This window comes from Schistocerca nitens, chromosome 1, assembly GCF_023898315.1.
Source record: "Schistocerca nitens isolate TAMUIC-IGC-003100 chromosome 1, iqSchNite1.1, whole genome shotgun sequence".
Classification (NCBI taxonomy): domain Eukaryota; kingdom Metazoa; phylum Arthropoda; class Insecta; order Orthoptera; family Acrididae; genus Schistocerca; species Schistocerca nitens.
This window is the reverse complement of record NC_064614.1, coordinates 1,054,325,463-1,054,351,129: the sequence shown is the minus strand read 5'-3', so window position 1 is coordinate 1,054,351,129 and position 25,667 is coordinate 1,054,325,463. Positions and strand designations below refer to the sequence as shown.

Sequence of the window (25,667 nt, the reverse complement as noted above, 5' to 3'; positions counted from 1 at the left end):
GTTCGAAGACCCTAATGCAGATGCTGAGAGAGAAGGAAAGTCTGTTGTTGTAGTGAAAGTTGCAGTATATGTAAGGTGTACAGAAAGAGTAATTGATGGCCCTTCCCATTGAGGTATAGATGCTGATTGTTGTTTGGAACGAGAGGCTCCCACTCAAATCCAACATTATAGAAATTATGTTAATTTACGATGTGTATCGAAATTATGTAGATACCTGATGTGAGGTGAAATTTTAGGATGGAGGTGTGTGTGTGTGAGGACGTGGCCCATTCCCAAGCAATAGAATTAGTTATTTCAGTTTGTGTGGTAGAGAATAATGATAGTGAGGAAGTATTTATGTGTGACGGGATAAGAAGTTTTATTGGTACCCCTATTAGGCAAATGAGTTGTACTGATGTTGAGAACAGGAAATATTGAAAATGTAGATGATGAAGGTGAAACTTGATGTTGGTAATGGAGAGTGGCTTTCTGGAGTGTGATTGTGTTAGTATTAAAATTTGTAGAAGTTACAAAGAGTCCAATTGTGGAGAGGTTATTAGCTATTGTGAAGTGAAATACAGTGAAGACTAGTAAATAAAGAGACTTGAGCGACCCTTGGTTATTGATAAGATTGTAAAGAAGGTTTATATTGTGTCTGGTTATTTTGTTTGTTGTGGCTTAGTGTAAAAGAATTTACCCTTTGAGATGTGTTATGGAGGTAGAAAGGTGTAGGAAGTACAGTCCCTTAATATTTAGAATACGAGAGGAAATGATATAGTGGAGACATCTAAAGTATGAGAGAGTGTGTACGAAGTAGTTGGTATGTGCGTGATGTGGAGGTTTATGAAATTGGAGTAATGTGACAATTAGAAATGATGAAGGTAATGAAGTAGTGATGTTCTGGTTTTCGAAAGAATGGAGTAACCGATGGTGTATGGTTTGAAGTAGAGTTAAAAACCTGAGTGAGGTGAAGTTGATGTTAAATTTTGTAAAGGTGGTATAATACAAGGTTGAAGAATGGTGCAGAGAAGATAAAAGAAGGTTGTGTCAGTGTAGTGGTTAATGTTTATATGAGGAAATAAAACAGTACCCCAGAGAAAATGTAAAAAAGTTAGGAACGAGGTGTGGTAGTGAAGAGGTGTGATTCAGTGAAGGCTAATTGCTGACAAAATAGAGTTTGGTGGTGAATGGTTTGTGAACTATGTTGCCTCTGTATGGCTTGCCTACAAGATTTGAGTTTGGACAGTTAGTGATACGGTGATTTAGTAGTGTGTGTGACTTGACGAAATGATAATCCATAGAGGTGAATATGTATTGTCCCAGAGAGTAAAATATCCTTTGAAGTTGGTAGACAGATGTACGAATAGAAGACCAATCAAATAATAACTCACTTTGGATGAGATAGCGAGGATGAGAGAATTTAGAGCGAGTATAGAAAGGAAAAAAGAGAAAAAATGGATGTTTGTTCGATTGTTATGAAAGAAATTTTGTTCCCCCTGTAGATTGATCCCCTAAAAATTAGGATAGTTGATAAGGTTTTATAGGTTTATTCTCAAAATATTTGGAATGTTGGTGATGTGTATGAGCTGAAAACACTGAAAAGAGAGTATCTTGTGAGAATGGAGTTTAAAATGTATGAGGTGGAGATTCCCATTGCCCAGGAAATTCTTGGTCCTTGGATGTCCCTTGTGTGAGTTGGTAGCATGTTGGAGATAAGAATGTAAATGATGGAGTAGGTATTGGTGCAGTTGACACGCTGTGTATGGAAGAGTAGGAGGAGACCTGAGTTGAGCAGAAATGTGGATGATTTAATATATTTGTTTGCGAGTTAATCGTAGGTGCCCTGTGAAAAGAGGGAAGTCTGACTGAAGGTAGTATATCCAAGAGTAGAGTGAGTGATGATGTGTTGATAAAGGCAATGCGGGTACAGTGTGTAAAAGAGAGATTGGAACTGAGAATGAGTCCCAAGAGTTGTTAGAGGTAAATGAACATAGGTGTGGTTGGAGTGTATAGATGTAAGAAACAATGACTAGCAAGTTGGTAATATTTGAGACCTGTTATAGAATATGATCGTGAGAGTTGCATTATTGAGATTTTGGAGTTTTGTATGAGCCAGGTGATGAGAGTAAAACCCGTGACTGTTTTTATTAGGAAGAGAGTAGAAGGTGTTCGAAGACCCTAATGCAGATGCTGAGAGAGAAGGAAAGTCTGTTGTTGTAGTGAAAGTTGCAGTATATGTAAGGTGTACAGAAAGAGTAATTGATGGCCCTTCCCATTGAGGTATAGATGCTGATTGTTGTTTGGAACGAGAGGCTCCCACTCAAATCCAACATTATAGAAATTATGTTAATTTACGATGTGTATCGAAATGATGTAGATACCTGATGTGAGGTGAAATTTTAGGATGGAGGTGTGTGTGTGTGAGGACGTGGCCCATTCCCAAGCAATAGAATTAGTTATTTCAGTTTGTGTGGTAGAGAATAATGATAGTGAGGAAGTATTTATGTGTGACGGGATAAGAAGTTTTATTGGTACCCCTATTAGGCAAATGAGTTGTACTGATGTTGAGAACAGGAAATATTGAAAATGTAGATGATGAAGGTGAAACTTGATGTTGGTAATGGAGAGTGGCTTTCTGGAGTGTGATTGTGTTAGTATTAAAATTTGTAGAAGTTACAAAGAGTCCAATTGTGGAGAGGTTATTAGCTATTGTGAAGTGAAATACAGTGAAGACTAGTAAATAAAGAGACTTGAGCGACCCTTGGTTATTGATAAGATTGTAAAGAAGGTTTATATTGAGTCTGGTTATTTTGTTTGTTGTGGCTTAGTGTAAAAGAATTTACCCTTTGAGATGTGTTATGGAGGTAGAAAGGTGTAGGAAGTACAGTCCCTTAATATTTAGAATACGAGAGGAAATGCTATAGTGGAGACATCTAAAGTATGAGAGAGTATGTACGAAGTAGTTGGTATGTGCGTGATGTGGAGGTTTATGAAATTGGAGTAATATGACAATTAGAAATGATGAAGGTAATGAAGTAGTGATGTTCTGGTTTTCGAAAGAATGGAGTAACCAATGGTGTATGGTTTGAAGTAGAGTTAAAAACGTGAGTGAGGTGAAGTTGATGTTAAATTTTGTAAAGGTGGTATAATACAAGGTTAAAGAATGGTGCAGAGAAGATAAAAGAAGGTTGTGTCAGTGTAGTGGTTAATGTTTATATGAGGAAATAAAACAGTACCCCAGAGAAAATGTAAAAAAGTTAGGAACGAGGTGTGGTAGTGAAGAGGTGTGATTCAGTGAAGGCTAATTGCTGACAAAATAGAGTTTGGTGGTGAATGGTTTGTGAACTATGTTGCCCCTGTATGGCTTGCCTACAATATTTGAGTTTGGACAGTTAGTGATACGGTGATTTAGTAGTGTGTGTGACTTGACGAAATGATAATCCATAGAGGTGAATATGTATTGTCCCAGAGAGTAAAATATCCTTTGAAGTTGGTAGACAGATGTACGAATAGAAGACCAATCAAATAATAACTCACTTTGGATGAGATAGCGAGGATGAGAGAACTTAGAGCGAGTATAGAAAGGAAAAAAGAGAAAAAATGGATGTTTGTTCGATTGTTATGAAAGAAATTTTGTTCCCCATGTAGATTGATCCCCTAAAAATTAGGATAGTTGATAAGGTTTTATAGGTTTATTCTCAAAATATTTGGAATGTTGGTGATGTGTATGAGCTGAAAACACTGAAAAGAGAGTATTTTGTGAGAATGGAGTTTAAAATGTATGAGGTGGAGATTCCCATTGCCCAGGCAATTCTTGGTCCTCGGATGTCCCTTGTGTGAGTTGGTAGCATGTTGGAGATAAGAATGTAAATGATGGAGTAGGTATTGGTGCAGTTGACACGCTGTGTATGGAAGAGTAGGAGGAGACCTGAGTTGAGCAGAAATGTGGATGATTTAATATATTTGTTTGCGAGTTAATCGTAGGTGCCCTGTGAAAAGAGGGGAGTCTGATTGAAGGTAGTATATCCAAGAGTAGAGTGAGTGATGATGTGTTGATAAAGGCAATGCGGGTACAGTGTGTAAAAGAGAGATTGGAACTGAGAATGAGTCCCAAGAGTTGTTAGAGGTAAATGAACATAGGTGTGGTTGGAGTGTATAGATGTAAGAAACAATGACTAGCAAGTTGGTAATGTTTGAGACCTGTTATAGAATATGATCGTGAGAGTTGCATTATTGAGATTTTGGAGTTTTGTATGAGCCAGGTGATGAGAGTAAAACCCGTGACTGTTTTTATTAGGAAGAGAGTAGAAGGTGTTCGAAGACCCTAATGCAGATGCTGAGAGAGAAGGGAAGTCTGTTGTTGTAGTGAAAGTTGCAGTATATGTAAGGTGTACAGAAAGAGTAATTGATGGCCCTTCCCATTGAGGTATACATGCTGATTGTTGTTTGGAATAAGAGGCTCCCACTCAAATCCAACATTATAGAAATTATGTTAATTTACGATGTGTATCGAAATGATGTAGATACCTGATGTGAGGTGAAATTTTAGGATGGAGGTGTGTGTGTGTGAGGACGTGGCCCATTCCCAAGCAATAGAATTAGTTATTTCAGTTTGTGTGGTAGAGAATAATGATAGTGAGGAAGTATTTATGTGTGACGGGATAAGAAGTTTTATTGGTACCCCTATTAGGCAAATGAGTTGTACTGATGTTGAGAACAGGAAATATTGAAAATGTAGATGATGAAGGTGAAACTTGATGTTGGTAATGGAGAGTGGCTTTCTGGAGTGTGATTGTGTTAGTATTAAAATTTGTAGAAGTTACAAAGAGTCCAATTGTGGAGAGGTTATTAGCTATTGTGAAGTGAAATACAGTGAAGACTAGTAAATAAAGAGACTTGAGCGACCCTTGGTTATTGATAAGATTGTAAAGAAGGTTTATATTATGTCTGGTTATTTTGTTTGTTGTGGCTTAGTGTAAAAGAATTTACCCTTTGAGATGTGTTATGGAGATAGAAAGGTGTAGGAAGTACAGTCCCTTAATATTTAGAATACGAGAGGAAATGATATAGTGGAGACATCTAAAGTATGAGAGAGTGTGTACGAAGTAGTTGGTATGTGCGTGATGTGGAGCTTTATGAAATTGGAGTAATGTGACAATTAGAAATGATGAAGGTAATGAAGTAGTGATGTTCTGATTTTCGAAAGAATGGAGTAACCGATGGTGTATGGTTTGAAGTCGAGTTAAAAACGTGAGTGAGGTGAAGTTGATGTTAAATTTTGTAAAGGTGGTATAATACAAGGTTGAAGAATGGTGCAGAGAAGATAAAAGAAGGTTGTGTCAGTGTAGTGGTTAATGTTTATATGAGGAAATAAAACAGTACCCCAGAGAAAATGTAAAAAAGTTAGGAACGAGGTGTGGTGGTGAAGCGGTGTGATTCAGTGAAGGCTAATTGCTGACAAAATAGAGTTTGGTGGTGAGTGGTTTGTGAACTATGTTGCCCCTGTATGGCTTGCCTACAATATTTGAGTTTGGACAGTTAGTGATACGGTGATTTAGTAGTGTGTGTGACTTGACGAAATGATAATCCATAGAGGTGAATATGTATTGTCCCAGAGAGTAAAATATCCTTTGAAGTTGGTAGACAGATGTACGAATAGAAGACCAATAAAATAATAACTCACTTTGGATGAGATAGCGAGGATGAGAGAATTTAGAGCGAGTATAGAAAGGAAAAAAGAGAAAAAATGGATGTTTGTTCGATTGTTATGAAAGAAATTTTGTTCCCCCTGTAGATTGATCCCCTAAAAATTAGGCTAGTTGATAAGGTTTTATAGGTTTATTCTCAAAATATTTGGAATGTTGGTGATGTGTATGAGCTGAAAACACTGAAAAGAGAGTATTTTGTGAGAATGGAGTTTAAAAAGTATGAGGTGGAGATTCCCATTGCCCAGGCAATTCTTGGTCCTTGGATGTCCCTTGTGTGAGTTGGTAGCATGTTGGAGATAAGAATGTAAATGATGGAGTAGGTATTGGTGCAGTTGACACGCTGTGTATGCAAGAGTAGGAGGAGACCTGAGTTGAGCAGAAATGTGGATGATTTAATATATTTGTTTGCGAGTTAATCGTAGGTGCCCTGTGAAAAGAGGGGAGTCTGACTGAAGGTAGTATATCCAAGAGTAGAATGAGTGATGATGTGTTGATAAAGGCAATGCGGGTACAGTGTGTAAAAGAGAGATTGGAACTGAGAATGAGTCCCAAGAGTTCTTAGAGGTAAATGAACATAGGTGTGGTTGGAGTGTATAGATGTAAGAAACAATGACTAGCAAGTTGGTAATATTTGAGACCTGTTGTAGAATATGATCGTGAGAGTTGCATTATTGAGATTTTGGAGTTTTGTATGAGCCAGGTGATGAGAGTAAAACCCGTGACTGTTTTTATTAGGAAGAGAATAGAAGTTGTTCGAAGACCCTAATGCAGATGCTGAGAGAGAAGGAAAGTCTGTTGTTGTAGTGAAAGTTGCAGTATATGTAAGGTGTACAGAAAGAGTAATTGATGGCCCTTCCCATTGAGGTATAGATGCTGATTGTTGTTTGGATCGAGAGGCTCCCACTCAAATCCAACATTATAGAAATTATGTTAATTTACGATGTGTATCGAAATGATGTAGATACCTGATGTGAGGTGAAATTTTAGGATGGAGGTGTGTGTGTGTGAGGACGTGGCCCATTCCCAAGCAATAGAATTAGTTATTTCAGTTTGTGTGGTAGAGAATAATGATAGTGAGGAAGTATTTATGTGTGACGGGATAAGAAGTTTTATTGGTACCCCTATTAGGCAAATGAGTTGTACTGATGTTGAGAACAGGAAATATTGAAAATGTAGATGATGAAGGTGAAACTTGATGTTGGTAATGGAGAGTGGCTTTCTGGAGTGTGATTGTGTTAGTATTAAAATTTGTAGAAGTTACAAAGAGTCCAATTGTGGAGAGGTTATTAGCTATTGTGAAGTGAAATACAGTGAAGACTAGTAAATAAAGAGAGACTTGAGCGACCCTTGGTTATTGATAAGATTGTAAAGAAGGTTTATATTGTGTCTGGTTATTTTGTTTGTTGTGGCTTAATGTAAAAGAATTTACCCTTTGAGATGTGTTATGGAGATAGAAAGGTGTAGGAAGTACAGTCCCTTAATATTTAGAATACGATAGGAAATGATATAGTGGGGACATCTAAAGTATGAGAGAGTGTGTACGAAGTAGTTGGTATGTGCGTGATGTGGAGCTTTATGAAATTGGAGTAATGTGACAATTAGAAATGATGAAGGTAATGAAGTAGTGATGTTCTGATTTTCGAAAGAATGGAGTAACCGATGGTGTATGGTTTGAAGTCGAGTTAAAAACGTGAGTGAGGTGAAGTTGATGTTAAATTTTGTAAAGGTGGTATAATACAAGGTTGAAGAATGGTGCAGAGAAGATAAAAGAAGGTTGTGTCAGTGTAGTGGTTAATGTTTATATGAGGAAATAAAACAGTACCCCAGAGAAAATGTAAAAAAGTTAGGAACGAGGTGTGGTGGTGAAGCGGTGTGATTCAGTGAAGGCTAATTGCTGACAAAATAGAGTTTGGTGGCGAGTGGTTTGTGAACTATGTTGCCCCTGTATGGCTTGCCTACAAGATTTGAGTTTGGACAGTTAGTGATACGGTGATTTAGTAGTGTGTGTGACTTGACGAAATGATAATCCATAGAGGTGAATATGTATTGTCCCAGAGAGTAAAATATCCTTTGAAGTTGGTAGACAGATGTACGAATAGAAGACCAATCAAATAATAACTCACTTTGGATGAGATAGCGAGGATGAGAGAACTTAGAGCGAGTATAGAAAGGAAAAAAGAGAAAAAATGGATGTTTGTTCGATTGTTATGAAAGAAATTTTGTTCCCCCTGTAGATTGATCCCCTAAAAATTAGGATAGTTGATAAGGTTTTATAGGTTTATTCTCAAAATATTTGGAATGTTGGTGATGTGTATGAGCTGAAAACACTGAAAAGAGAGTATTTTGTGAGAATGGAGTTTAAAATGTATGAGGTGGAGATTCCCATTGCCCAGGCAATTCTTGGTCCTTGGATGTCCCTTGTGTGAGTTGGTAGCATGTTGGAGATAAGAATGTAAATGATGGAGTAGGTATTGGTGCAGTTGACACGCTGTGTATGGAAGAGTAGGAGGAGACCTGAGTTGAGCAGAAATGTGGATGATTTAATATATTTGTTTGCGAGTTAATCGTAGGTGCCCTGTGAAAAGAGGGGAGTCTGACTGAAGGTAGTATATCCAAGAGTAGAGTGAGTGATGATGTGTTGATAAAGGCAATGCGGGTACAGTGTGTAAAAGAGAGATTGGAACTGAGAATGAGTCCCAAGAGTTCTTAGAGGTAAATGAACATAGGTGTGGTTGGAGTGTATAGATGTAAGAAACAATGACTAGCAAGTTGGTAATGTTTGAGACCTGTTATAGAATATGATCGTGAGAGTTGCATTATTGAGATTTTGGAGTTTTGTATGAGCCAGGTGATGAGAGTAAAACCCGTGACTGTTTTTATTAGGAAGAGAGTAGAAGGTGTTCGAAGACCCTAATGCAGATGCTGAGAGAGAAGGAAAGTCTGTTGTTGTAGTGAAAGTTGCAGTATATGTAAGGTGTACAGAAAGAGTAATTGATGGCCCTTCCCATTGAGGTATAGATGCTGATTGTTGTTTGGAATAAGAGGCTCCCACTCAAATCCAACATTATAGAAATTATGTTAATTTACGATGTGTATCGAAATGATGTAGATACCTGATGTGAGGTGAAATTTTAGGATGGAGGTGTGTGTGTCTGAGGACGTGGCCCATTCCCAAGCAATAGAATTAGTTATTTCAGTTTGTGTGGTAGAGAATAATGATAGTGAGGAAGTATTTATGTGTGACGGGATAAGAAGTTTTATTGGTACCCCTATTAGGCAAATGAGTTGTACTGATGTTGAGAACAGGAAATATTGAAAATGTAGATGATGAAGGTGAAACTTGATGTTGGTAATGGAGAGTGGCTTTCTGGAGTGTGATTGTGTTAGTATTAAAATTTGTAGAAGTTACAAAGAGTCCAATTGTGGAGAGGTTATTAGCTATTGTGAAGTGAAATACAGTGAAGACTAGTAAATAAAGAGACTTGAGCGACCCTTGGTTATTGATAAGATTGTAAAGAAGGTTTATATTGTGTCTGGTTATTTTGTTTGTTGTGGCTTAGTGTAAAAGAATTTACCCTTTGAGATGTGTTATGGAGATAGAAAGGTGTAGGATGTACAGTCCCTTAATATTTAGAATACGAGAATAAATGATATAGTGGAGACATCTAAAGTATGAGAGAGTGTGTACGAAGTAGTTGGTATGTGCGTGATGTGGAGCTTTATGAAATTGGAGTAATGTGACAATTAGAAATGATGAAGGTAATGAAGTAGTGATGTTCTGATTTTCGAAAGAATGGAGTAACCGATGGTGTATGGTTTGAAGTCGAGTTAAAAACGTGAGTGAGGTGAAGTTGATGTTAAATTTTGTAAAGGTGGTATAATACAAGGTTGAAGAATGGTGCAGAGAAGATAAAAGAAGGTTGTGTCAGTGTAGTGGTTAATGTTTATATGAGGAAATAAAACAGTACCCCAGAGAAAATGTAAAAAAGTTAGGAACGAGGTGTGGTGGTGAAGCGGTGTGATTCAGTGAAGGCTAATTGCTGACAAAATAGAGTTTGGTGGTGAGTGGTTTGTGAACTATGTTGCCCCTGTATGGCTTGCCTACAAGATTTGAGTTTGGACAGTTAGTGATACGGTGATTTAGTAGTGTGTGTGACTTGACGAAATGATAATCCATAGAGGTGAATATGTATTGTCCCAGAGAGTAAAATATCCTTTGAAGTTGGTAGACAGATGTACGAATAGAAGACCAATAAAATAATAACTCACTTTGGATGAGATAGCGAGGATGAGAGAATTTAGAGCGAGTATAGAAAGGAAAAAAGAGAAAAAATGGATGTTTGTTCGATTGTTATGAAAGAAATTTTGTTCCCCCTGTAGATTGATCCCCTAAAAATTAGGCTAGTTGATAAGGTTTTATAGGTTTATTCTCAAAATATTTGGAATGTTGGTGATGTGTATGAGCTGAAAACACTGAAAAGAGAGTATTTTGTGAGAATGGAGTTTAAAAAGTATGAGGTGGAGATTCCCATTGCCCAGGCAATTCTTGGTCCTTGGATGTCCCTTGTGTGAGTTGGTAGCATGTTGGAGATAAGAATGTAAATGATGGAGTAGGTATTGGTGCAGTTGACACGCTGTGTATGGAAGAGTATGAGGAGACCTGAGTTGAGCAGAAATGTGGATGATTTAATATATTTGTTTGCGAGTTAATCGTAGGTGCCCTGTGAAAAGAGGGAAGTCTGACTGAAGGTAGTATATCCAAGAGTAGAGTGAGTGATGATGTGTTGATAAAGGCAATGCGGGTACAGTGTGTAAAAGAGAGATTGGAACTGAGAATGAGTCCCAAGAGTTGTTAGAGGTAAATGAACATAGGTGTGGTTGGAGTGTATAGATGTAAGAAACAATGACTAGCAAGTTGGTAATGTTTGAGACCTGTTATAAAATATGATCGTGAGAGTTGCATTATTAAGTTTTTGAATTTTTGTATGAGCCAGGTGGTGAGAGTAAGACCGTGACTGTTAAAATTAGGAAGAGAGTAGAAGGTGTTCGAAGACCCTAGTGCAGATGCTGGGAGAGAAGGAAAATCTGTTGTTGTAGTGGAAGTTGCAGTATATGTAAGGTGTACAGAAAGTGTAATTGATGGCCCTTCCCATTGAGGTATAGATGCTGATTGTTGTTGGGAACGAGAGGCTCCCACTCAAATCCAACATTATAGAATTTATGTTAATTTACGATGTGTATCGAAATGATGTAGATATCTGATGTGAGGTGAAATTTTAGGATGGAGGTGTGTGTGTGTGAGGACGTGGCCCATTCCCAAGCAATAGAATTAGTTATTTCAGTTTGTGTGGTAGAGAATAATGATAGTGAGGAAGTATTTATGTGTGACGGTATAAGAAGTTTTATTGGTACCCCTATTAGGTAAATGAGTTGTACTGATGTTGAGAACAGGAAATATTGAAAATGTAGATGATGAAGGTGAAACTTGATGTTGGTAATGGAGAGTGGCTTTCTGGAGTGTGATTGTGTTAGTATTAAAATTTGTAGAAGTTACAAAGAGTCCAATTGTGGAGAGGTTATTAGCTATTGTGAAGTGAAATACAGTGAAGACTAGTAAATAAAGAGACTTGAGCGACCCTTGGTTATTGATAAGATTGTAAAGAAGGTTTATATTGAGTCTGGTTATTTTGTTTGTTGTGGCTTAGTGTAAAAGAATTTACCCTTTGAGATGTGTTATGGAGGTAGAAAGGTGTAGGAAGTACAGTCCCTTAATATTTAGAATACGAGAGGAAATGCTATAGTGGAGACATCTAAAGTATGAGAGAGTGTGTACGAAGTAGTTGGTATGTGCGTGATGTGGAGGTTTATGAAATTGGAGTAATGTGACAATTAGAAATGATGAAGGTAATGAAGTAGTGATGTTCTGGTTTTCGAAAGAATGGAGTAACCGATGGTGTATGGTTTGAAGTAGAGTTAAAAACGTGAGTGAGGTGAAGTTGATGTTAAATTTTGTAAAGGTGGTATAATACAAGGTTAAAGAATGGTGCAGAGAAGATAAAAGAAGGTTGTGTCAGTGTAGTGGTTAATGTTTATATGAGGAAATAAAACAGTACCCCAGAGAAAATGTAAAAAAGTTAGGAACGAGGTGTGGTGGTGAAGCGGTGTGATTCAGTGAAGGCTAATTGCTGACAAAATAGAGTTTGGTGGTGAGTGGTTTGTGAACTATGTTGCCCCTGTATGGCTTGCCTACAAGATTTGAGTTTGGACAGTTAGTGATACGGTGATTTAGTAGTGTGTGTGACTTGACGAAATGATAATCCATAGAGGTGAATATGTATTGTCCCAGAGAGTAAAATATCCTTTGAAGTTGGTAGACAGATGTACGAATAGAAGACCAATAAAATAATAACTCACTTTGGATGAGATAGCGAGGATGAGAGAATTTAGAGCGAGTATAGAAAGGAAAAAAGAGAAAAAATGGATGTTTGTTCGATTGTTATGAAAGAAATTTTGTTCCCCCTGTAGATTGATCCCCTAAAAATTAGGCTAGTTGATAAGGTTTTATAGGTTTATTCTCAAAATATTTGGAATGTTGGTGATGTGTATGAGCTGAAAACACTGAAAAGAGAGTATTTTGTGAGAATGGAGTTTAAAAAGTATGAGGTGGAGATTCCCATTGCCCAGGCAATTCTTGGTCCTTGGATGTCCCTTGTGTGAGTTGGTAGCATGTTGGAGATAAGAATGTAAATGATGGAGTAGGTATTGGTGCAGTTGACACGCTGTGTATGCAAGAGTAGGAGGAGACCTGAGTTGAGCAGAAATGTGGATGATTTAATATATTTGTTTGCGAGTTAATCGTAGGTGCCCTGTGAAAAGAGGGGAGTCTGACTGAAGGTAGTATATCCAAGAGTAGAATGAGTGATGATGTGTTGATAAAGGCAATGCGGGTACAGTGTGTAAAAGAGAGATTGGAACTGAGAATGAGTCCCAAGAGTTCTTAGAGGTAAATGAACATAGGTGTGGTTGGAGTGTATAGATGTAAGAAACAATGACTAGCAAGTTGGTAATATTTGAGACCTGTTGTAGAATATGATCGTGAGAGTTGCATTATTGAGATTTTGGAGTTTTGTATGAGCCAGGTGATGAGAGTAAAACCCGTGACTGTTTTTATTAGGAAGAGAATAGAAGTTGTTCGAAGACCCTAATGCAGATGCTGAGAGAGAAGGAAAGTCTGTTGTTGTAGTGAAAGTTGCAGTATATGTAAGGTGTACAGAAAGAGTAATTGATGGCCCTTCCCATTGAGGTATAGATGCTGATTGTTGTTTGGATCGAGAGGCTCCCACTCAAATCCAACATTATAGAAATTATGTTAATTTACGATGTGTATCGAAATGATGTAGATACCTGATGTGAGGTGAAATTTTAGGATGGAGGTGTGTGTGTGTGAGGACGTGGCCCATTCCCAAGCAATAGAATTAGTTATTTCAGTTTGTGTGGTAGAGAATAATGATAGTGAGGAAGTATTTATGTGTGACGGGATAAGAAGTTTTATTGGTACCCCTATTAGGCAAATGAGTTGTACTGATGTTGAGAACAGGAAATATTGAAAATGTAGATGATGAAGGTGAAACTTGATGTTGGTAATGGAGAGTGGCTTTCTGGAGTGTGATTGTGTTAGTATTAAAATTTGTAGAAGTTACAAAGAGTCCAATTGTGGAGAGGTTATTAGCTATTGTGAAGTGAAATACAGTGAAGACTAGTAAATAAAGAGAGACTTGAGCGACCCTTGGTTATTGATAAGATTGTAAAGAAGGTTTATATTGTGTCTGGTTATTTTGTTTGTTGTGGCTTAGTGTAAAAGAATTTACCCTTTGAGATGTGTTATGGAGATAGAAAGGTGTAGGAAGTACAGTCCCTTAATATTTAGAATACGATAGGAAATGATATAGTGGAGACATCTAAAGTATGAGAGAGTGTGTACGAAGTAGTTGGTATGTGCGTGATGTGGAGCTTTATGAAATTGGAGTAATGTGACAATTAGAAATGATGAAGGTAATGAAGTAGTGATGTTCTGATTTTCGAAAGAATGGAGTAACCGATGGTGTATGGTTTGAAGTCGAGTTAAAAACGTGAGTGAGGTGAAGTTGATGTTAAATTTTGTAAAGGTGGTATAATACAAGGTTGAAGAATGGTGCAGAGAAGATAAAAGAAGGTTGTGTCAGTGTAGTGGTTAATGTTTATATGAGGAAATAAAACAGTACCCCAGAGAAAATGTAAAAAAGTTAGGAACGAGGTGTGGTGGTGAAGCGGTGTGATTCAGTGAAGGCTAATTGCTGACAAAATAGAGTTTAGTGGCGAGTGGTTTGTGAACTATGTTGCCCCTGTATGGCTTGCCTACAAGATTTGAGTTTGGACAGTTAGTGATACGGTGATTTAGTAGTGTGTGTGACTTGACGAAATGATAATCCATAGAGGTGAATATGTATTGTCCCAGAGAGTAAAATATCCTTTGAAGTTGGTAGACAGATGTACGAATAGAAGACCAATCAAATAATAACTCACTTTGGATGAGATAGCGAGGATGAGAGAACTTAGAGCGAGTATAGAAAGGAAAAAAGAGAAAAAATGGATGTTTGTTCGATTGTTATGAAAGAAATTTTGTTCCCCCTGTAGATTGATCCCCTAAAAATTAGGATAGTTGATAAGGTTTTATAGGTTTATTCTCAAAATATTTGGAATGTTGGTGATGTGTATGAGCTGAAAACACTGAAAAGAGAGTATTTTGTGAGAATGGAGTTTAAAATGTATGAGGTGGAGATTCCCATTGCCCAGGCAATTCTTGGTCCTTGGATGTCCCTTGTGTGAGTTGGTAGCATGTTGGAGATAAGAATGTAAATGATGGAGTAGGTATTGGTGCAGTTGACACGCTGTGTATGGAAGAGTAGGAGGAGACCTGAGTTGAGCAGAAATGTGGATGATTTAATATATTTGTTTGCGAGTTAATCGTAGGTGCCCTGTGAAAAGAGGGGAGTCTGACTGAAGGTAGTATATCCAAGAGTAGAGTGAGTGATGATGTGTTGATAAAGGCAATGCGGGTACAGTGTGTAAAAGAGAGATTGGAACTGAGAATGAGTCCCAAGAGTTCTTAGAGGTAAATGAACATAGGTGTGGTTGGAGTGTATAGATGTAAGAAACAATGACTAGCAAGTTGGTAATGTTTGAGACCTGTTATAGAATATGATCGTGAGAGTTGCATTATTGAGATTTTGGAGTTTTGTATGAGCCAGGTGATGAGAGTAAAACCCGTGACTGTTTTTATTAGGAAGAGAGTAGAAGGTGTTCGAAGACCCTAATGCAGATGCTGAGAGAGAAGGAAAGTCTGTTGTTGTAGTGAAAGTTGCAGTATATGTAAGGTGTACAGAAAGAGTAATTGATGGCCCTTCCCATTGAGGTATACATGCTGATTGTTGTTTGGAATAAGAGGCTCCCACTCAAATCCAACATTATAGAAATTATGTTAATTTACGATGTGTATCGAAATGATGTAGATACCTGATGTGAGGTGAAATTTTAGGATGGAGGTGTGTGTGTGTGAGGACGTGGCCCATTCCCAAGCAATAGAATTAGTTATTTCAGTTTGTGTGGTAGAGAATAATGATAGTGAGGAAGTATTTATGTGTGACGGGATAAGAAGTTTTATTGGCACCCCTATTAGGCAAATGAGTTGTACTGATGTTGAGAACAGGAAATATTGAAAATGTAGATGATGAAGGTGAAACTTGATGTTGGTAATGGAGAGTGGCTTTCTGGAGTGTGATTGTGTTAGTATTAAAATTTGTAGAAGTTACAAAGAGTCCAATTGTGGAGAGGTTATTAGCTATTGTGAAGTGAAATACAGTGAAGACTAGTAAATAAAGAGACTTGAGCGACCCTTGGTTATTGATAAGATTGTAAAGAAGGTTTATATTGTGTCTGGTTATTTTGTTTGTTGTGGCTTAGTGTAAAAGAATTTACCCTTTGAGATGTGTTATGGAGGTAGAAAGGTGTAGGAAGTACAGTCCCTTAATATTTAGAATACGAGAGGAAATGCTATAGTGGAGACAACTAAAGTATGAGAGAGTGTGTACGAAGTAGTTGGTATGTGCGTGATGTGGAGGTTTATGAAATTGGAGTAATGTGACAATTAGAAATGATGAAGGTAATGAAGTAGTGATGTTCTGGTTTTCGAAAGAATGGAGTAACCAATGGTGTATGGTTTGAAGTAGAGTTAAAAACGTGAGTGAGGTGAAGTTGATGTTAAATTTTGTAAAGGTGGTATAATACAAGGTTGACGAATGGTGCAGAGGAGATAAAAGAAGGTTGTGTCAGAGTAGTGGTTAATGTTTATATGAGGAAATAAAACAGTACCCCAGAGAAAATGTAAAAAAGTTAGGAACGAGGTGTGGTAATGAAGAGGTGTGATTCAGTGAAGGCTAATTGCTGACAAAATAGAGTTTGGTGGTGAATGGTTTGTGAACTATGTTGCCCCTGTATGGCATGCCTACAAGATTTGAGTTTGGACAGTTAGTGATACGGTGAATTAGTAGTGTGTGTGACTTGACGAAATGATAATCCATAGAGGTGAATATGTGTTGTCCCAGAGAGTAAAATATCCTTTGAAGTTGGTAGACAGATGTACGAATAGAAGACCAATCAAATAATAACTCACTTTGGATGAGGTAGCGAGGATGAGAGAATTTAGAGCGAGTATAGAAAGGAAAAAAGAGAAAAAATGGATGTTTGTTCGATTGTTATGAAAGAAATTTTGTTCCCCCTGTACATTGATCCCCTAAAAATTAGGCTAGTTGATAAGGTTTTATAGGTTTATTCTCAAAATATTTGGAATGTTGGTGATGTGTATGAGCTGAAAACACTGAAAAGAGAGTATTTTGTGAGAATGGAATTCAAAATGTATGAGGTGGAGATTCCCATTGCCCAGGCAATTCTTGGTCCTTGGATGTCCCTTGTGTGAGTTGGTAGCATGTTGGAGATAAGAATGTAAATGATGGAGTAGGTATTGGTGCAGTTGACACGCTGTGTATGGAAGAGTAGGAGGAGACCTGAGTTGAGCAGAAATGTGGATGATTTAATATATTTGTTTGCGAGTTAATCGTAGGTGCCCTGTGAAAAGAGGGAAGTCTGACTGAAGGTAGTATATCCAAGAGTAGAGTGAGTGATGATGTGTTGATAAAGGCAATGCGGGTACAGTGTGTAAAAGAGAGATTGGAACTGAGAATGAGTCCCAAGAGTTGTTAGAGGTAAATGAACATAGGTGTGGTTGGAGTGTATAGATGTAAGAAACAATGACTAGCAAGTTGGTAATGTTTGAGACCTGTTATAAAATATGATCGTGAGTGTTGCATTATTAAGTTTTTGAATTTTTGTATGAGCCAGGTGGTGAGATTAAGACCGTGACTGTTAAAATTAGGAAGAGAGTAGAAGGTGTTCGAAGACCCTAGTGCAGATGCTGGGAGAGAAGGAAAATCTGTTGTTGTAGTGGAAGTTGCAATATATGTAAGGTGTACAGAAAGTGTAATTGATGGCCCTTCCCATTGAGGTATAGATGCTGATTGTTGTTTGGAATAAGAGGCTCCCACTCAAATCCAACATTATAGAATTTATGTTAATTTACGATGTGTATCGAAATGGTGTAGATATCTGATGTGAGGTGAAATTTTAGGATGGAGGTGTGTGTGTGTGAGGACGTGGCCCATTCCCAAGCAATAGAATTAGTTATTTCAGTTTGTGTGGTAGAGAATAATGATAGTGAGGAAGTATTTATGTGTGACGGGATAAGAAGTTTTATTGGTACCCCTATTAGGTAAATGAGTTGTACTGATGTTGAGAACAGGAAATATTGAAAATGTAGATGATGAAGGTGAAACTTGACGTTGGTAATGGAGAGTGGCTTTCTGGAGTGTGATTGTGTTAGTATTAAAATTTGTAGAAGTTACAAAGAGTCCAATTGTGGAGAGGTTATTAGCTATTGTGAAGTGAAATACAGTGAAGACTAGTAAATAAAGAGACTTGAGAGACCCTTGGTTATTGATAAGATTGTAAAGAAGGTTTATATTGTGTCTGGTTATTTTGTTTGTTGTGGCTTAGTGTAAAAGAATTTACCCTTTGACATTTGTTATGGAGGTAGAAAGGTGTAGGAAGTACAGTCCCTTAATATTTAGAATACGAGAGGAAATGATATAGTGGAGACATCTAAAGTATGAGAGAGTGTGTACGAAGTAGTTGGTATGTGGGTGATGTGGAGATTTATGAAATTGGAGTAATGTGACAATTAGAAATGATGAAGGTAATGAAGTAGTGATGTTCTGGTTTTCGAAAGAATGGAGTAACCGATGGTGTATGGTTTGAAGTCGAGTTAAAAACGTGAGTGAGGTGAAGTTGATGTTAAATTTTGTAAAGGTGGTATAATACAAGGTTGAAGAATGGTGCAGAGAAGATAAAAGAAGGGTGTGTCAGTGTAGTGGTTAATGTTTATATGAGGAAATAAAACAGTACCCCAGAGAAAATGTAAAAAAGTTAGGAATGAGGTGTGGTAGTGATGAGGTGTGATTCAGTGAAGGCTGATTGCTGACAAAATAGAGTTTGGTGGTGAGTGGTTTGTGAACTATGTTGCCCCTGTATGGCTTGCCTACAATATTTGAGTTTGGACAGTTAGTGATACGGTGATTTAGTAGTGTGTGTGACTTGACGAAATGATAATCCATAGAGGTGAATATATATTGTCCCAGAGAGTAAAATATCCTTTGAAGTTGGTAGACAGATGTACGAATAGAAGACCAATCAAATAATAACTCACTTTGGATGAGGTAGCGAGGATGAGAGAATTTAGAGCGAGTATAGAAAGGAAAAAAGAGAAAAAATGGATGTTTGTTCAATTGTTATGAAAGAAATTTTGTTCCCCCTGTAGATTGATCCCCTAAAAATGAGGCTAGTTGATAAGGTTTTATAGGTTTATTCTCAAAATATTTGGAATGTTAGTGATGTGTATGAGCTGAAAACACTGAAAAGAGAGTATTTTGTGAGAATGGAGTTTAAAATGTATGAGGTGGAGATTCCCATTGCCCAGGCAATTCTTGGTCCTTGGATGTCCCTTGTGTGAGTTGGTAGCATGTTGGAGATAAGAATGTAAATAATGGAGTAGGTATTGGTGCAGTTGACACGCTGTGTATGGAAGACTAGGAGGAGACCTGAGTTGAGCAGAAATGTGGATGATTTAATATATTTGTTTGCGAGTTAATCGTAGGTGCCCTGTGAAAAGAGGGAAGTGTGACTGAAGGTAGTATATCCAAGAGTAGAGTGAGTGATGATGTGTTGATAAAGGCAATGCGGGTACAGTGTGTAAAAGAGAGATTGGAACTGAGAATGAGTCCCAAGAGTTGTTAGAGGTAAATGAACATAGGTGTGGTTGGAGTGTATAGATGTAAGAAACAATGACTAGCAAGTTGGTAATGTTTGAGACCTGTTATAAAATATGATCGTGAGAGTTGCATTATTGAGATTTTGGAGTTTTGTATGAGCCAGGTGATGAGAGTAAAACCCGTGACTGTTTTTATTAGGAAGAGAGTAGAAGGTGTTCGAAGACCCTAATGCAGATGCTGAGAGAGAAGGAAAGTCTGTTGTTGTAGTGAAAGTTGCAGTATATGTAAGGTGTACAGAAAGAGTAATTGATGGCCCTTCCCATTGAGGTATAGATGCTGATTGTTGTTTGGAACGAGAGGCTCCCACTCAAATCCAACATTATAGAAATTATGTTAATTTACGATGTGTATCGAAATGATGTAGATACCTGATGTGAGGTGAAATTTTAGGATGGAGGTGTGTGTGTGTGAGGACGTGGCCCATTCCCAAGCAATAGAATTAGTTATTTCAGTTTGTGTGGTAGAGAATAATGATAGTGAGGAAGTATTTATGTGTGACGGGATAAGAAGTTTTATTGGCACCCCTATTAGGCAAATGAGTTGTACTGATGTTGAGAACAGGAAATATTGAAAATGTAGATGATGAAGGTGAAACTTGATGTTGGTAATGGAGAGTGGCTTTCTGGAGTGTGATTGTGTTAGTATTAAAATTTGTAGAAGTTACAAAGAGTCCAATTGTGGAGAGGTTATTAGCTATTGTGAAGTGAAATACAGTGAAGACTAGTAAATAAAGAGACTTGAGCGACCCTTGGTTATTGATAAGATTGTAAAGAAGGTTTATATTGTGTCTGGTTATTTTGTTTGTTGTGGCTTAGTGTAAAAGAATTTACCCTTTGAGATGTGTTATGGAGGTAGAAAGGTGTAGGAAGTACAGTCCCTTAATATTTAGAATACGAGAGGAAATGCTATAGTGGAGACAACTAAAGTATGAGAGAGTGTGTACGAAGTAGTTGGTATGTGCGTGATGTGGAGGTTTATGAAATTGGAGTAATGTGACAATTAGAAATGATGAAGGTAATGAAGTAGTGATGTTCTGGTTTTCGAAAGAATGGAGTAACCAATGGTGTATGGTTTGAAGTAGAGTTAAAAACGTGAGTGAGGTGAAGTTGATGTTAAATTTTGTAAAGGTGGTATAATACAAGGTTGACGAATGGTGCAGAGGAGATAAAAGAAGGTTGTGTCAGAGTAGTGGTTAATGTTTATATGAGGAAATAAAACAGTACCCCAGAGAAAATGTAAAAAAGTTAGGAACGAGGTGTGGTAATGAAGAGGTGTGATTCAGTGAAGGCTAATTGCTGACAAAATAGAGTTTGGTGGTGAATGGTTTGTGAACTATGTTGCCCCTGTATGGCATGCCTACAAGATTTGAGTTTGGACAGTTAGTGATACGGTGAATTAGTAGTGTGTGTGACTTGACGAAATGATAATCCATAGAGGTGAATATGTGTTGTCCCAGAGAGTAAAATATCCTTTGAAGTTGGTAGACAGATGTACGAATAGAAGACCAATCAAATAATAACTCACTTTGGATGAGGTAGCGAGGATGAGAGAATTTAGAGCGAGTATAGAAAGGAAAAAAGAGAAAAAATGGATGTTTGTTCGATTGTTATGAAAGAAATTTTGTTCCCCCTGTACATTGATCCCCTAAAAATTAGGCTAGTTGATAAGGTTTTATAGGTTTATTCTCAAAATATTTGGAATGTTGGTGATGTGTATGAGCTGAAAACACTGAAAAGAGAGTATTTTGTGAGAATGGAATTCAAAATGTATGAGGTGGAGATTCCCATTGCCCAGGCAATTCTTGGTCCTTGGATGTCCCTTGTGTGAGTTGGTAGCATGTTGGAGATAAGAATGTAAATGATGGAGTAGGTATTGGTGCAGTTGACACGCTGTGTATGGAAGAGTAGGAGGAGACCTGAGTTGAGCAGAAATGTGGATGATTTAATATATTTGTTTGCGAGTTAATCGTAGGTGCCCTGTGAAAAGAGGGAAGTCTGACTGAAGGTAGTATATCCAAGAGTAGAGTGAGTGATGATGTGTTGATAAAGGCAATGCGGGTACAGTGTGTAAAAGAGAGATTGGAACTGAGAATGAGTCCCAAGAGTTGTTAGAGGTAAATGAACATAGGTGTGGTTGGAGTGTATAGATGTAAGAAACAATGACTAGCAAGTTGGTAATGTTTGAGACCTGTTATAAAATATGATCGTGAGTGTTGCATTATTAAGTTTTTGAATTTTTGTATGAGCCAGGTGGTGAGATTAAGACCGTGACTGTTAAAATTAGGAAGAGAGTAGAAGGTGTTCGAAGACCCTAGTGCAGATGCTGGGAGAGAAGGAAAATCTGTTGTTGTAGTGGAAGTTGCAATATATGTAAGGTGTACAGAAAGTGTAATTGATGGCCCTTCCCATTGAGGTATAGATGCTGATTGTTGTTTGGAATAAGAGGCTCCCACTCAAATCCAACATTATAGAATTTATGTTAATTTACGATGTGTATCGAAATGGTGTAGATATCTGATGTGAGGTGAAATTTTAGGATGGAGGTGTGTGTGTGTGAGGACGTGGCCCATTCCCAAGCAATAGAATTAGTTATTTCAGTTTGTGTGGTAGAGAATAATGATAGTGAGGAAGTATTTATGTGTGACGGGATAAGAAGTTTTATTGGTACCCCTATTAGGTAAATGAGTTGTACTGATGTTGAGAACAGGAAATATTGAAAATGTAGATGATGAAGGTGAAACTTGACGTTGGTAATGGAGAGTGGCTTTCTGGAGTGTGATTGTGTTAGTATTAAAATTTGTAGAAGTTACAAAGAGTCCAATTGTGGAGAGGTTATTAGCTATTGTGAAGTGAAATACAGTGAAGACTAGTAAATAAAGAGACTTGAGAGACCCTTGGTTATTGATAAGATTGTAAAGAAGGTTTATATTGTGTCTGGTTATTTTGTTTGTTGTGGCTTAGTGTAAAAGAATTTACCCTTTGACATTTGTTATGGAGGTAGAAAGGTGTAGGAAGTACAGTCCCTTAATATTTAGAATACGAGAGGAAATGATATAGTGGAGACATCTAAAGTATGAGAGAGTGTGTACGAAGTAGTTGGTATGTGGGTGATGTGGAGATTTATGAAATTGGAGTAATGTGACAATTAGAAATGATGAAGGTAATGAAGTAGTGATGTTCTGGTTTTCGAAAGAATGGAGTAACCGATGGTGTATGGTTTGAAGTCGAGTTAAAAACGTGAGTGAGGTGAAGTTGATGTTAAATTTTGTAAAGGTGGTATAATACAAGGTTGAAGAATGGTGCAGAGAAGATAAAAGAAGGGTGTGTCAGTGTAGTGGTTAATGTTTATATGAGGAAATAAAACAGTACCCCAGAGAAAATGTAAAAAAGTTAGGAATGAGGTGTGGTAGTGATGAGGTGTGATTCAGTGAAGGCTGATTGCTGACAAAATAGAGTTTGGTGGTGAGTGGTTTGTGAACTATGTTGCCCCTGTATGGCTTGCCTACAATATTTGAGTTTGGACAGTTAGTGATACGGTGATTTAGTAGTGTGTGTGACTTGACGAAATGATAATCCATAGAGGTGAATATATATTGTCCCAGAGAGTAAAATATCCTTTGAAGTTGGTAGACAGATGTACGAATAGAAGACCAATCAAATAATAACTCACTTTGGATGAGGTAGCGAGGATGAGAGAATTTAGAGCGAGTATAGAAAGGAAAAAAGAGAAAAAATGGATGTTTGTTCAATTGTTATGAAAGAAATTTTGTTCCCCCTGTAGATTGATCCCCTAAAAATGAGGCTAGTTGATAAGGTTTTATAGGTTTATTCTCAAAATATTTGGAATGTTAGTGATGTGTATGAGCTGAAAACACTGAAAAGAGAGTATTTTGTGAGAATGGAGTTTAAAATGTATGAGGTGGAGATTCCCATTGCCCAGGCAATTCTTGGTCCTTGGATGTCCCTTGTGTGAGTTGGTAGCATGTTGGAGATAAGAATGTAAATAATGGAGTAGGTATTGGTGCAGTTGACACGCTGTGTATGGAAGACTAGGAGGAGACCTGAGTTGAGCAGAAATGTGGATGATTTAATATATTTGTTTGCGAGTTAATCGTAGGTGCCCTGTGAAAAGAGGGAAGTGTGACTGAAGGTAGTATATCCAAGAGTAGAGTGAGTGATGATGTGTTGATAAAGGCAATGCGGGTACAGTGTGTAAAAGAGAGATTGGAACTGAGAATGAGTCCCAAGAGTTGTTAGAGGTAAATGAACATAGGTGTGGTTGGAGTGTATAGATGTAAGAAACAATGACTAGCAAGTTGGTAATGTTTGAGACCTGTTATAAAATATGATCGTGAGAGTTGCATTATTGAGATTTTGGAGTTTTGTATGAGCCAGGTGATGAGAGTAAAACCCGTGACTGTTTTTATTAGGAAGAGAGTAGAAGGTGTTCGAAGACCCTAATGCAGATGCTGAGAGAGAAGGAAAGTCTGTTGTTGTAGTGAAAGTTGCAGTATATGTAAGGTGTACAGAAAGAGTAATTGATGGCCCTTCCCATTGAGGTATAGATGCTGATTGTTGTTTGGAACGAGAGGCTCCCACTCAAATCCAACATTATAGAAATTATGTTAATTTACGATGTGTATCGAAATGATGTAGATACCTGATGTGAGGTGAAATTTTAGGATGGAGGTGTGTGTGGGTGAGGACGTGGCCCATTCCCAAGCAATAGAATTAGTTATTTCAGTTTGTGTGGTAGAGAATAATGATAGTGAGGAAGTATTTATGTGTGACGGGATAAGAAGTTTTATTGGTACCCCTATTAGGTAAATGAGTTGTACTGATGTTGAGAACAGGAAATATTGAAAATGTAGATGATGAAGGTGAAACTTGATGTTGGTAATGGAGAGTGGCTTTCTGGAGTGTGATTGTGTTAGTATTAAAATTTGTAGAAGATATAAAGAGTCCAATTGTGGAGAGGTTATTAGCTATTGTGAAGTGAAATACAGTGAAGACTAGTAAATAAAGAGAGACTTGAGCGACCCTTGGTTATTGATAAGATTGTAAAGAAGGTTTATATTGTGTCTGGTTATTTTGTTTGTTGTGGCTTAGTGTAAAAGAATTTACCCTTTGAGATGTGTTATGGAGGTAGAAAGGTGTAGGAAATACAGTCCCTTAATATTTAGAATACGAGAGGAAATGATATAGTGGAGACATCTAAAGTATGAGAGAGTGTGTACGAAGTAGTTGGTATGTGCGTGATGTGGAGGTTTATGAAATTGGAGTAATGTGACAATTAGAAATGATGAAGGTAATGAAGTAGTGATGTTCTGGTTTTCGAAAGAATGGAGTAACCGATGGTGTATGGTTTGAAGTAGAGTTAAAAACGTGAGTGAGGTGAAGTTGATGTAAAATTTTGTAAAGGTGGTATAATACAAGGTTGATGAATGGTGCAGAGAAGATAAAAGAAGGTTGTGTCAGTGTAGTGGTTAATGTTTATATGAGGAAATAAAACAGTACCCCAGAGAAAATGTAAAAAAGTTAGGAACGAGGTGTGGTAGTGAAGAGGTGTGATTCAGTGAAGGCTAATTGCTGACAAAATGAGTTTGGTGGTGAATGGTTTGTGAACTATGTTGCCCCTGTATGGCTTGCCTACAAGATTTGAGTTTGGACAGTTAGTGATACGGTGAATTAGTAGTGTGTGTGGCTTGACGAAATGATAATCCATAGAGGTGAATATGTATTGTCCCAGAGAGTAAAATATCCTTTGAAGTTGGTAGACAGATGTACGAATAGAAGACCAATCAAATAATAACTCGCTTTGGATGAGGTAGCGAGGATGAGAGAATTTAGAGTGAGTATAGAAAGGAAAAAAGAGAAAAAATGGATGTTTGTTCGATTGTTATGAAAGAAATTTTGTTCCCCCTGTAGATTGATCCCCTAAAAATTAGGCTAGTTGATAAGGTTTTATAGGTTTATTCTCAAAATATTTGGAATGTTGGTGATGTGTATGAGCTGAAAACACTGAAAAGAGAGTATTTTGTGAGAATGGAGTTTAAAATGTATGAGGTGGAGATTCCCATTGCCCAGGCAATTCTTGGTCCTTGGATGTCCCTTGTGTGAGTTGGTAGCATGTTGGAGATAAGAATGTAAATGATGGAGTAGGTATTGGTGCAGTTGACACGCTGTGTATGGAAGAGTAGGAAGAGACCTGAGTTGAGCAGAAATGTGGATGATTTAATATATTTGTTTGCGAGTTAATCGTAGGTGCCCTGTGAAAAGAGGGGAGTCTGACTGAAGGTAGTATATCCAAGAGTAGAGTGAGTGATGATGTGTTGATAAAGGCAATGCGGGTACAGTGTGTAAAAGAGAGATTGGAACTGAGAATGAGTCCCAAGAGTTGTTAGAGGTAAATGAACATAGGTGTGGTTGGAGTGTATAGATGTAAGAAACAATGACTAGCAAGTTGGTAATATTTGAGACCTGTTGTAGAATATGATCGTGAGAGT

The 25,667-nt window shown here is 37.5% G+C and overlaps 1 long non-coding RNA gene across 2 annotated transcripts in view; it reads left to right on the top strand.

The window, feature by feature from the left end:
• Positions 1-12,257: 12,257 nt before the first annotated feature.
• The window catches only part of LOC126197398 (uncharacterized), a 39,309-nt gene continuing 25,899 nt past the window's right edge, over positions 12,258-25,667 (top strand). For both annotated transcript variants that reach the window (XR_007539766.1, XR_007539772.1), the window contains exon 1: positions 12,258-12,548. This is a non-coding gene — a long non-coding RNA (uncharacterized LOC126197398). The remainder of the gene's footprint in view (positions 12,549-25,667) is intronic.